Source organism: Aotus nancymaae, unplaced genomic scaffold (assembly GCF_030222135.1).
Source record: "Aotus nancymaae isolate 86718 unplaced genomic scaffold, 86718_ANA_hifiasm-v0.15.2.pri h1tg000036l, whole genome shotgun sequence".
NCBI classification, from domain to species: domain Eukaryota; kingdom Metazoa; phylum Chordata; class Mammalia; order Primates; family Aotidae; genus Aotus; species Aotus nancymaae.
In genome coordinates, this window is record NW_026988450.1 from 49,578,511 (window position 1) to 49,591,228 (window position 12,718).

The window sequence follows — 12,718 nt, forward strand, 5'->3', positions numbered from 1 at the left end:
AGTATATAAAAATTAACATACAAAAATCAATTGCATATACACAAGTAATAACCAGTTGGGATATATAATGGTGGAAGAAGAAACCCCATTTACAAAAGCAACAAAAAGCTAAGATAGTTAGGAAGAAAACTTAACAAGAAATGTTCAAAACCAATATGAATGAAACTATGAAACACTCTTAAAAGACCTGAAAGTAAACTTGAGCAAAAAGAAAGACATCTGTTCTTGCCTAGGATAGCTCAGCTTCATTAAGATTTCAATTCTAGGCCTGGTGCAGTGGCTCCCTCCTATAATCCTAGCACTTTGGGAGGGAGGATGAGATGGGAGGATCACTTGAGATCAGCAGTTCAAGACCAGCCTGGCTACCATGGTGAAACCCAGTCTCTATGAAAAATACAAAAATTAGTTGGGCATGGTGGCCCACATGCCTGTAGTCCCAGCTACTTGGGAGGCTGAGGCTGGGACGAGAATCGCTTGAACCTGGGAGGTGGAGGGCTGCAGTGAGCTGAGATCACATTACTGCACTCCAGCCTAGGTGACAGAGCGAGGCGCTGTCTTGAAAAGAAAAAAAAAAGATTTCGATTCTAAGTCAATATATAAATTTAATGTGATCCAAAAATAATTCTCAAAAAGTTTTTTTCTGGAGATAAATTGAAATGATCATGTAAAAAAATAAATATGCAAGGATAGCTAGGAAAACTAAGAAGGAAGGGCTCTGAGGAGATACCAGTCCTATAAGATATGAAACCACATTTCGAAGCAGGTATGATGAAGAGTATGGCTGTGGAGCATGAACAGACATGATAGAACAGAATAGAAAGCCCAGAAATAGATGCAACTACAAATAGAAATTTAGTGTATGATAAAGGTGGTACCACAAGTTACCAGGGAAAAGGTGGGCTTTTAAATAAATGATACTAAAACAATTGAACATGCCAAATCTTTCTAGCTTGGGGGAAAAAGAGAAAGAAAAACAATCCGAAAACTGGACAGACATTTGGGAAAAGATAAAATTAGATCCATTCTTCACACAATCTTTTCACACAAGCATAAACTCCAAATAGATCAAAGATCTAAATGTAAAAAATGAAACTAAAATTAGTAGAAGAAAACGTGACAAATTTCTCCATAAAATGGGTGTAGGAAAAGTCTTTTTCATTATAAATCAAAATCTAAATGAAATAAAAGATTGATAAATTTGACTACATAAAAAAAAATATTTTGCATGACAAAAAAATCACTGTAAACAAAGTTAAAAGACAAAATACAAATTGGGAGAAAGTATTCCCGACATACATCACAGACAAATGGTTAATATCCCTAATACAGCACATAAAACTGCTTTTAAAATTGAGAAGGACAAAAAGACCAAAAACCCAATAGAAAAATGGCCAAAAGGCATGAACAGACAATCCAAAAAAATATAAAAATGGTCTACATTGTGTGTGTGTGTGTGTGTATGCGCGCATGTGTGCCACACCTGTGCTCTCAGCTACTTGGGAGGCTGAGGTGGGAGGACGGCTTGAGCCCCAGATGTTAATGTTAAGGCTGCAGTGAGCCGTGTTCCCCCCACTGCACTCTAGCCTGCAATAACAAAGAGAGATCCTGTCTCAAAAACAAAAACAAAACAAAAACAAAAACAAAAGAAAAAGAAAAAAGAGGCCAGGTGCGGTGGCTCACGCCTGTAATCCCAGCACTTTGGGAGGGTGAGGCGGGCAAATCACAAGGTCAGAAGATCGAGACCATCCTGGCCAACATGGTGAAACCCCGTCTCTACTGAAAAATACGAAAATTAGCTGAGCGAGCGTGTGGCGCGTGCCTGTAGGCTGAGACAGGAGAATGGCTTGAACCCGGGAGAGAGAGATTGCAGTGAGCCAAGATCGCAACACTGCATTCCAGCCTGGCAACAGAGTGAGACTCCATCTCAAAGAAAAAAAAAGAAAAAAGTACCTGAGCTACCCTTTCTCAGTCATCAGAGTGGCATCAATTCACAAACAATATGTGCTGTTGATGGACACTGTCTCATACAGCTGGGGAAAATGCAGAAAGGTATGGAAGGGAATCTGGCTGTATCTAAGAAAACTACATAGGCATTTATCCTTCCACCCACAATCCCATTTCTAGAAATTTATCTGAAGAAAAAAATTTCAACAGTAAGCTTTTTAATATTTTACGTATTTTTAAAATTAAACTAATGAAACGGAGATTAAAAAAAAAAAGCAAAATAAACCAGACTATATTACAAATAAATATCATAACTACTCTAGCGGGGACAGAGCAGGGGGAAACTAATGCTAATAACATTTAAACATGCTCAGTCCACATGCAAACAAGTTTTGAACTCTTTGTAGTGTTAGGTTTTGTAGAGGTCTAAGTGCAGCAATTATGAAACTAATGCATGTGTTAGCGTTAGTTTGAGTAAATGTATTGGGAGCCACAGTTCTTACTGTGAAGAATGGAGATACAAATATGGAATGGAGGAAAGAAGAGAACATTTTGGGCTGGGCACAGTGGCTTACGCCTGTAATCACAGCACTTTGAGAGACGGGAGGTGGATGGATCATTTGAGGTCAGGAGTTCAAGACCATCCTGGCTAACATGGTGAAGCCCATCTCTACTAAAAATACAAAAATTGGCCGGGCGCAGTGGCTCATGCCTGTAATCCCAGCACTTTGGGAGGCCGAGGCAGGCAAATCACTTGAGGTCAGAAGTTTGAGACCAGCCTAACCAACGTGGGCATGGTGGCACATGACTGTAATCCCAGCTACTTGGGAGGCTGAGGCAGGAGAATTGCTTGAACCCAGGAGGCAGAGGTTGCAGTGAACCAAGATTGCACCATTGCACTTCAGCCTGGGCAACAAGAGCAAAACTCCGTCTCAAATAAATAAATAAATAAAAACAAAAAATTAGCCAGGCATGGTGGCATGTGCCTGTAGTCCCAGCTACATGGGAGGCAAAGGTGAGAGAATCGCTTGAACCATGGAGATGGAGGTTGCAGTGAGCCTAGATCGCACCATTGCACTCCAGCCTGGGTGACAGAGCAAGACTGTCTCAAAAAAAAAAAAAAGAAGAGGAAGAGGAGGAAGAGAAAGAAGAAAGAAGAAGAAGGAAGAAGAAGGAAGAAGGAAGGAGGAGGAGGAGGAGAACATTTTGGAGGTTGGCTTAAGACTTATCAGCATGAACTTTTATATTATAACTTATATTTCCTAACTCTCAAAGAGCTTAGAAGCAATGTCAAATCAATTGCAATGAGCACACTTAATGTTTTGACCTTGGTTTTTACTCCTTAGAGGAATGTCTGGTTCCAGGGCTGGGGTAAGGAAAGTACAAAATAAACCTCGAACATCTTGTTAAGCCAAGAATTGACAAAGTGTTCAAAACATGAGGGGAGATTGTTAAATGCACACAGGACCCAATCTGAACGGGTTCCCACTGGCCAAGGCTGACAAAATGTGAGCACTAAACTAAGAATATAATGGATTGTAATCCTGGCTATAAAACAGGAATTCTTTAGGTCATACTGATAATCGATCAATCAGTAAGTGTGGGGAGGTGCCCTTCCTTATACCAATGGATACGTGTGAAGACAGCTGTGAAACTGGAAAATCACCATTCTCAACCATCCTCCTAACGGTTGGTCCAAATAAGAATAATTCATGAATGCTAAATCTAGGGTGAAAGTTTGATGAGGAGTAGAATATTTATACAGTTCAAAGTGTCTCTCCACATACTAATTAGTTATAAAAGGTAAAACAGTAACTCTACAGTAGAGAAAACAGACACCACCTTGATCAAAATGATCACCAATGAGAAACAGAGGAACAAAGTGTGCCTCTGGATGTGATACACTGGAAAAGCTGCAACATTATTTGGGTTGGGAACAACTCAAAGAACATTTGTAAAATATGGACCCATTTCATGAAAGCTAATAAAAGGCTGAGGAACAGTTGCAGATTAAAGAAAACAAAACAAACAAAATGCAAACATGATCCTGGACTGGGGAAAAAAAATTCCATGAACATTATCAGAGCAATTGAAAAAGTTGAGATATAAGACTTAAGATTTTCTCAACGTTAAATTCCTGAATCTAATACTTGATCTATAGTTAAGTAACAGAGTATCTTTGTTCTCAGAAAATACACAAATAAGAAGGAAGAGGGGCCGGGCACAGTGGCTCACGCCTGTAATCCCAACACTTTGGGAGGCGGAGGTGGGAGAATTGCTTGAGCCCAGGAGTTCAAGACCAGCCTGAGCAATATAGCGAGAATCTGCCCCGCCCCCCTCTCTAAATATATATGTATTTTAAAAGAACTTTTAAAAGTAAGTAGTATGAGGTAAAGGGAAATGATATATGTGACCTATTCTAAAATGGTTCAGAAAATATATATATATATGAAGGGAATGAAAAAAGTATATGTGGCAAAATGTTAAATATTTGTAAATTTGGGTAAAGGATATATGAAAATTCTCAATTTTATTCTTGCAATTTTAAGTTTGAATTATTTCAATGAAAAGTAAAAAGCGAAAGTATGCCATGTCTCAAGTGATCAGTTTCTAATTTCAGTAATTAATAACCTGAAGAAAAATGGTATCTCATGTTTATTCAAGTATTTACTGAATTCATTCAACAAGTATTTACTGAATGTGCCAAGCAGTAAATCAAGAGAGAATACCCTGTTATGCCCCTACTCTTAAGTGCTCAGATAGCAGACCTTTTTCCATGTTGCTGGAGTCACCTCATCTACTAGGATCCAAACGTCAGGGGTGGGTATCAGTGCAAATCCCTGAGTCATTGTCATTGTTTTTATCACTGTAGTTGCCATTATCGTTGTAGTCTTTCTCTTCTTTAAATAGCAAAACGCCTTCCTAACACTTGAGAAGTGAATTAAGAGAAAGGAAGGTATATGTACGTTTGTTTTAAAGTCACAAAGTAGTAGTAATAGCATACATTTCAAGACATTTCATTTTACGAGGACAGTAATTATTCACATTTTAAGACTTGCTCTGATTTTGCACAGCTTTTGAAGACATTTTCCTCTTGTCTGGGAATCAATATGAAAACATTGATTGTCCTGCAATTATCAATGTTATATTGTCTCTGGAGTTTTTGGCCTTGCTTCAATGCAATAAATCAAGTTGAAGCTTGCTGGTGGCCTTAGCAGAGCCATTATCACTGCAGCACATAATATCCTGCTTGCTGCCTTATTGTGATTCAGAGACCTAGTCACAAGCTTGCTTTTTGTCTAACAGCCAAGAACTAAAAACTCAAGTTTCCATCATCAATAGAAGGAATAAATTTGGTATATTCATACATGGAGTACTATGTGGCAACACAGGAGCTAACTACTGCTACATACAACACGAAGAAATCTCCTTTGGGAGGCCGAGGTGGGCAGATCACGAGGTCAAGAGATTGAGACCATCCTGGCCAACATGGTGAAACCCCGTCTCCACTAAAAAAATACAAAAATTAGCTGGGCACGGTGGCGCGCACCTGTAGTCTCAGCTACTCGGGAGGCTGAGGCAGGAGAATTGCTTGAACCCAGGAGGCGGAGGTTGCAGTTAGCTGAGATCTCACCACTGCACTCCAGCCTGGCGCCTGGCAACAGAGCGAGACTCTGTGTCAAAAAAAAAAAAAAGAAATCTCACAGATGTGATGTAGGACAAAAGCAGACAAGCACAAGTCCCTATGTGTGAATTTATTTATATAAAATTCAAATCAGCTACCACAAATATAGGAGGTAGGAAGAATGTCTATCTTTGGGGAAGGGATCAAATATTGAGTAGGGGCACAAGGGAGCCCTCTGAGGTGCTGGAAATGTTCTATATTTTTATACGAGTAATTACAGCACATAAACATTGGTCAGGGCCAGGTGCGGTGGCTCACGCCTGTAATCCCAGCACTTTGGGAGGCCAAGGTGGGTGGATCACCTGAGGTCAGGAGTTTGAGACCATCCTGGCCAACATGGTGAAACCCGTCTCTACTAAAAATAAAAAAATTAGCAGGGTGTGGTGGCGCATGCCTGTAATCCCAGCTACTCTTGGAGCTGAGGCAGGAGAATCACCTCAACCCGGGAGGCAGATGTTGCAGTGAGCTGAGATTATGCCATTGCACTCCAGACTAGGTGACAAAGCAAGACTCAGTCTAAAAAGTAAAATAAAATAAAATAAGCCAGCTGCAGTGGCTCACTCGTGTAATCCCAGCACTTTGGGAGGCTGAGATGGGTGGATCACCTGAGGTCAGGAGTTTGAGACCAGCCTGTCTAACATGGCAAAACCCCATTTCTACTAAAAATGCAAAATATTAGCCAGGCATGGTGGTGGATGCCTATAATACCAGCCACTTGTGAGGCTGAGGCAGGAGAACCGCTTGAACCTGGGAGGTGGAGGTTGCAGCAAGCCGAAATCACACCACTGCACTCCAGCCTGGGTGACAAGAGCAAAACTCCATCTCAAAAAATAATAATAAACAAAATAAACATTTGTCAAAAATAATAAAACTGTATCAACTGTATATAAATGATGCCTCCATTAAAATACTGAATAAAATTTATACATAAAATCTGGGTGTAGTAAAAACAAAGAATAATTTTTTCAAAACCCAAAGCAAGGCAAGGGATGATGTTCCCAAATTGCCATCTATCAAAGATGTGATGAGAAGGAAATTCTTTGAGGGCAGCTTATTTATGGTATGCTAGATGTCTTCTGTCTCCTTCACACATGATAAATAACACCACCTCTCCAAGTCCACTTGTTTGTTTCTTCAAGGGAAAAGCTGGAACAGGATCAATGTTCACTCGTATGACACAAAACATGTATGTCATCTCCATCTGAGATCAGATGAAAGCTAAGTTTAAATGACAGTAAAAAATCTTTGAAAAGTTATCCATTAATATAACTAGTAAAGAAAATATAAAACATTCTTGTCTGCATAAATAGCAGGAGAAATAAAAGCAAAATTAAACAACAGCGCAGACCCTGAAGTCAGAGGGCCAGGAGTTCTAGATGAATCTTTGCTACTTAACTGGCAGTCTGTGTTACTTATCTGAAAGAAAACATTCCCAATTTGTTGGAAAGTTCTTCTTTAGCAGAAGTAGTTGGTGTTTTATCCAACATATTTCTTAATAACTGTTGAGAAAAGGTTAAGTCATCTTCCTAATTGGCACAGAAGTGCAATACAAGGTAAGAACATGAATTCCACATGTTCTATTAAAGACTCATGGTAATTACAAGGTTTTTGTTAAGTCTATTTACCCATTCCAAGAGAACCTAGAACAGAAATATGAACAAGCTCAGCAAAATGATCACAAGGCCACTAAAGGAATGTCTGATACTCCCAGGCAGTCAAAGATGCTCAAGGGAAGAAAAGGATCCTGATTTAGATTTTTATAGCCAGCACGATTAAAGATCTCCTTTTATTCTTTTTTTGAGATGGAGTCTCACTCTGTAGCCAGGCTAGAGTTCAGTGGCACGATCTTGGCTCACTGCAACCTCTGCCTCTCAAGTTCAAGCGATTCTCCTGCCTCAGCTTCCCAAGTAGCTGGGACTACAGGCACGTGCCACCAAGCTCAGCTAATTTTTGTATTTTTGGTAGAGATGGGTTTCACCATGTTGGCTGGAATGGTGTTGATCTTTTGACCTCATTATTCGCCCACCTCAGCTTCCCAAAGTGCTGGGATTACAGGCGTGAGCCACCGCACCCAGCAATCTCCTTTTATTCGATTTGTTTTTTAACTTTCTTTTTTCTTTTTCAAGACAACCCACTACTAGGATTCCTTTTCTTCTAAACAATGACTTTCTCATTCCTTTTCGCTGCCTTAAAATGTGACAAGAAAAAAGCATCTGTGCATATTGGGAGGCCGAGATGGGCAGATCACTTGAGGTCAGGGGTTCAAGATTAACCTGAGCAACATGGCGAAACCCTGCCTCTACTAAAAATATAAAATCTAGCTAGGCGTGGTGACGTGCACCTGTAGTCCCAGGTACTTGGGAGGCTGAGGCAGAAGAATCGCTTGAATCCAAGAGCTGGAGGCTGCAGTGAGCTGACATCAAACCACTGCACTCCAGCTTGGGTGACACAATGAGATTCTGTTAAAAAATTTTTTTGTTTTTGCTTTATATTGCACATTTTAATAAACATAAAAATTTGCTGTGTCTCCCCACCTCCCTTTTCTCAGACTGAAGGTTGTCCAAGTATCTGAGATTTTATGAGTTTTACTTTTTTATAGTTTATAGGCAGTTTATGCCAAGCCTAAGAGCATGAACTCTAGAATCTGTATGTAAGCTTGGATTTAAATCCCAGCTCCACCACCACTTACTATGTGACTTTGGACAAGTAACACTTCAGTCTGACGCTTCAGTATCTCATAGGGTGGTTATAAAAATTAAATGAGATAGTGCAGGTAAAGAGTTTTTGATAAGTAAACATGTACATATGCTCAATATTAGAAGTCACAAATGTTAATTCTCAGTTGGCTCTGGAAAATTCTTTTAAAAATGTCGATAAAAAAAAAAAAAGAAAAAAAAATGTCAATCAAAAACCAGGCAGCCGGGCTCGGTGGCTCACACCTGTCATCCTAGCACTTTGGGAGGCGGAGACGGGAGAACTGCCTGAGCTCAGGAATTCAAGACTACTCTGGGCAACATGGTGAAAACCCCGTCTCTACTAAAAATACAAAAATTAGCTGGACATGATGGCGGGTGAATGTAGTCCCAACTACTTGAGAGGCTGAGGCAGGAAAATCAATTGAATCCAGGAGACAGGGGTTGTAGTGAGCCAAGATTGCACCATTGCACTCCAATCTGGGCAACAGAGCAAGACTCTGTCTCCAAAAAAAAATCACTGCTCTGTACTTCTAAGAATCTTCTATTAGTGCATACGAGCTTGGTTCCTCAGGCAATTATTTTACAATTTTCATTGTTGGCCACAATTGCAGTGACACCAAATTATCAGTGCATCACAATTGGATGTGTAAAGAATTCTCACCCATTTACAAATGGTTTGCTTGTAAAAAATGTTAAAAATATTAAGTTAGAAATTTCAAGGACATGTTTAGCATACAATCTGGCATTTGATCCATTTTACATCATAACTGTTTAATGCTTAAGAAAATAGTAAAAATCAGCCAGGTGTGGGGGCTCACACCTGTAATCCTAGCACTTTGGGAGGCCGAAGTGGGTGGATCACCTGAGGTCAGGAGTTCAAGACCAGCCTGGCCATCAGGGTGAAACCCCATCTTAAAAAAAAAAAAGAAAAAAAAGAAAATAGTAAAAATCTCTTCTACTGATTTAAATAGTTTGGGAAATATTAACATTTAGGGGTTGATAAAATACTTATGAATGTCAGACTGGCCATTTACCTGGCAATTCGAAATAAATATTCCACCTACCACACATTTTTTTTTACTTGGGGTGGGATATCAATGATTATGCATATTGTGGAAACTTTCTGAAAAGTACAAATATTCTTGACTTCCAACATGCAGAGCTTCTCTACAGAAAGAACATCAGAGCTAACAAAAAGCCCATGTTGTTTCCTTTTCTGGGGAGACTGTCAGTAACAAATTGCATGTTTTTCTACCTTTTTAGATAATACAATCTTTTGCAAACTTGCCATGATTGTGAGGGTCAAATAAAATACTACCAAAAATTTAAAAATTAGGTTATCCTGGCTGGCTGTGGTGGCTCACAATTGTAATCCCAGCACTTTGGGAGGCTGAGGCAGGTTGATCACTTGAGGTCAGGAGTTGAGACCAGCCTGGCCAACATGGCAAAACCCCATCTCTATTAAAAATACAAAAATTAGCCAGGTGTGGTGGCATGTGCCTTTAGTCCCAGCTACTCTGGAGGCTGAGGCAGGAGAATCACTTGAACCTGGGAGGCAGAGGCTGCAGTGAGCCAAGATCACAGCACTGTACTCCAGCCTGGGTGACAGAGAAAGACTGTCTCAAAAATTAAAAAATGAATAAATATAGGTTATCCTGCAATTCTGCCATTTATCTCCCTAGCAGGTAAAACTAGGTGGTTGAGAAGATACAGCAACAGGAGATGTATAAAAGTGATTTGAGTGTTGTAGAAAGTGGTAACCGAAAAACCCTTAAATCTAATTTATTAGAAGACAGGTTATATTTACTGAAGGGGGAAGAGTCAATATGAGGCTTAGAAAAAGGGAGAGAAATAATTCATCTCCAGGCATGGTGGCTTACACCTATAAGCCCAGCACACTGGGAGGCCAATGCAGGAGAATCCCTTGAGACCAGGAGTTCAAGACTAGCCTGGGAAACATAGTGAAACCCCATTTCTGAAAAAAAATAAAAAAATTAACCAGATGTGATGGCATCCACCTGTAGCCTCAGCTACTCAGGAGGCTAGATAGGAGGATCGCTTAAGCCCAGAAGGTTGAGGCTGCAGTGAGCTGTGATCCTGCCACTGCACTCCAGCCTGGATGACAGAGCAATACCCTGTCTCAAAAAAAAAAAAAAAAAAAAAAAAAAATTCATCAGTGTAGGACTGGGTGCAGTGGCTCATACCTGTAAACCCAGCACTTCAGGAGACCAGGAGTTTGAGACCAGCCTGGGCAACATAGCAAGACCCTCATCTCTACAAAATTAGCTAGGTGAGGTGGTGAGTACCTGTAGTCTCAGCTATTTGGGAGGCTGATGTGGGAGGTTGATGTGGGAGAATCTCTTGAGCCCAGGAATTGGAAGGTGCAGACAATTGCATCACTGCACTCCAGCCTGGGAAACAGAGACCCTGTCTCTATAATACAAATAATTTTAAAAAATTCATCGGTGTAGTATTGGCATTGTCAAAAGGTGTGTCTGCCCTGACTGGTTTACTCAAAAGATGTCCCCATGACTGGTTAGGGCTCCTAGCAGACAGCCATGCAGCAAGCTATCATAACTGGAAAGTGTTAGGCAGTGTACTGACCAGCTCCACCCATGGTGCTTCCAACTCAGACTTAGGAATTTACTCTGCTTCTGTGAGAACTTGTCTAGTGCACTCATTATACCTAAGTATCCAGATTCTCTTCAAAGTTATATACTTGCTTTGGCCCAGGCGCAGTGGCTCACATCTGTAGTCCCAATACTTTGAGAGGCTGAGGCGGGCAGATCACTTGAGATCAGGAGTTCAAGACCAGCCTGGCCAACATGGTGAAACTCTGTACCTACTAAAAATACAAAAATTAGGCCACGAGTGGTGGCTCACGCCCATAATCCCAGCACTTTGGGAGGCCGAGGCAGGCAGATCATGAGGTTAGGAGTTCAAGACCAGACTGACCAACATGATGAACCCATTTCTACTAAAACTACAAGAATTAGCAGGGCGTGGTGGTACACACCTGTAATCCCAGCCGCTCAGGAGGCTGAGGCAGGAGAATTGCTTGTACTTGGGAGGCAGACGTTGCAGTGGACCAAGATAGTGCCATTGCACTCCAGCCTGGGCAACAGAGTGAGACTTCATTTCCAAAAAAAAAAAAAAAAATCAGCCAGATGTAGTGGTGTGTGCCGGTAATCCCATCTACTCAGGAGGTTGACATGAGAATTGCTTGAACCCGGGAGGTGGAAGTTGCACTGAGATCTCACCACTGCACTCCAGCCTGGGTAAAAAAGCGAGACCCCGTCTCAAAAACAAAAAAACAAACAAAAAAAAAACCGAAGTCATATACTTGCTTTAAATGAATAATCTGAGATGATTTTAAACCCAAAGAATAAGCAATTTTCAAAGTACTCTCCATAACATCTCTCACATAACGAAAGATAGCATACTATAAACAAGTCATATTACTTGAGCTTATTTCATCTATGCATATCTTAGCATACCTGTTAAAACAGAGGAAAGAGGCCGGGCGCAGTGGCTCACGCCTATAATCCCAGCACTTTGGGAGGCCGAGGCAGGTGGATCACGAGGTCAAGAGATCGAGACCATCCTGGTCAACAAGGTGAAACTCCGTCTCTACTAAAAATACAAAAATTAGCTGGGCACGGTGGCGCACGCCTGTAATCCCAGCTACTCGGGAGGCTGAGGCAGGAGAATTGCTTGAACCCAGGAGGTGGAGGTTGCGGTGAGCCGAGATCGCGCCATTGCACTCCAGCCTGGGTAACAAGAGCGAAACTCCGTCTCAAAAAAAAAAAAAAAAAGAAAAAAGCTAATTTGGCTGGATGCAGTGGCTCATGCCTGTAATCCCAGCACTTTGGGAGGCCAAGGTGGGCAGATAATGAGGTCAAGACCATCCTGGCCAACATGGTGAAACCATCTCTACTAAAATAAGAAAAATTAGCTGGTGTGGTGGCATGTACCTGTGGTCCCAGCTACTTGGGAGGCTGAGGTGGAAGGCGGAGGTTGCAGTGAGCCAAGATTGCGCCACTGCACTCCAGCCTGGCAACAGAGCAAGACTCCATCTCAAAAAAATAAAAAAAAAACTCTGGCAGCAGTCCACAGAGAATGGGTTAGAAGTTAAAACTCAAACGTGTAAATTGCCTGAGTTATCAGTTTTACGCAGATATTCTGTACCTCAGGCTAGATCTTCAAAATCTATCCTCCTAAAATAACCCCTCATCTTTACCTTTAGCAAGTACTTTGGGTATTACACTAAAATTAAATCACAATCATGAACTACCAAATTAAATTAAAAACCTTACAAAAATAAGGTTTAAAAATAATCCTAACTTTTAACACTTTAATATTAAAATTATACCAAAGTTATATTGTCTACATC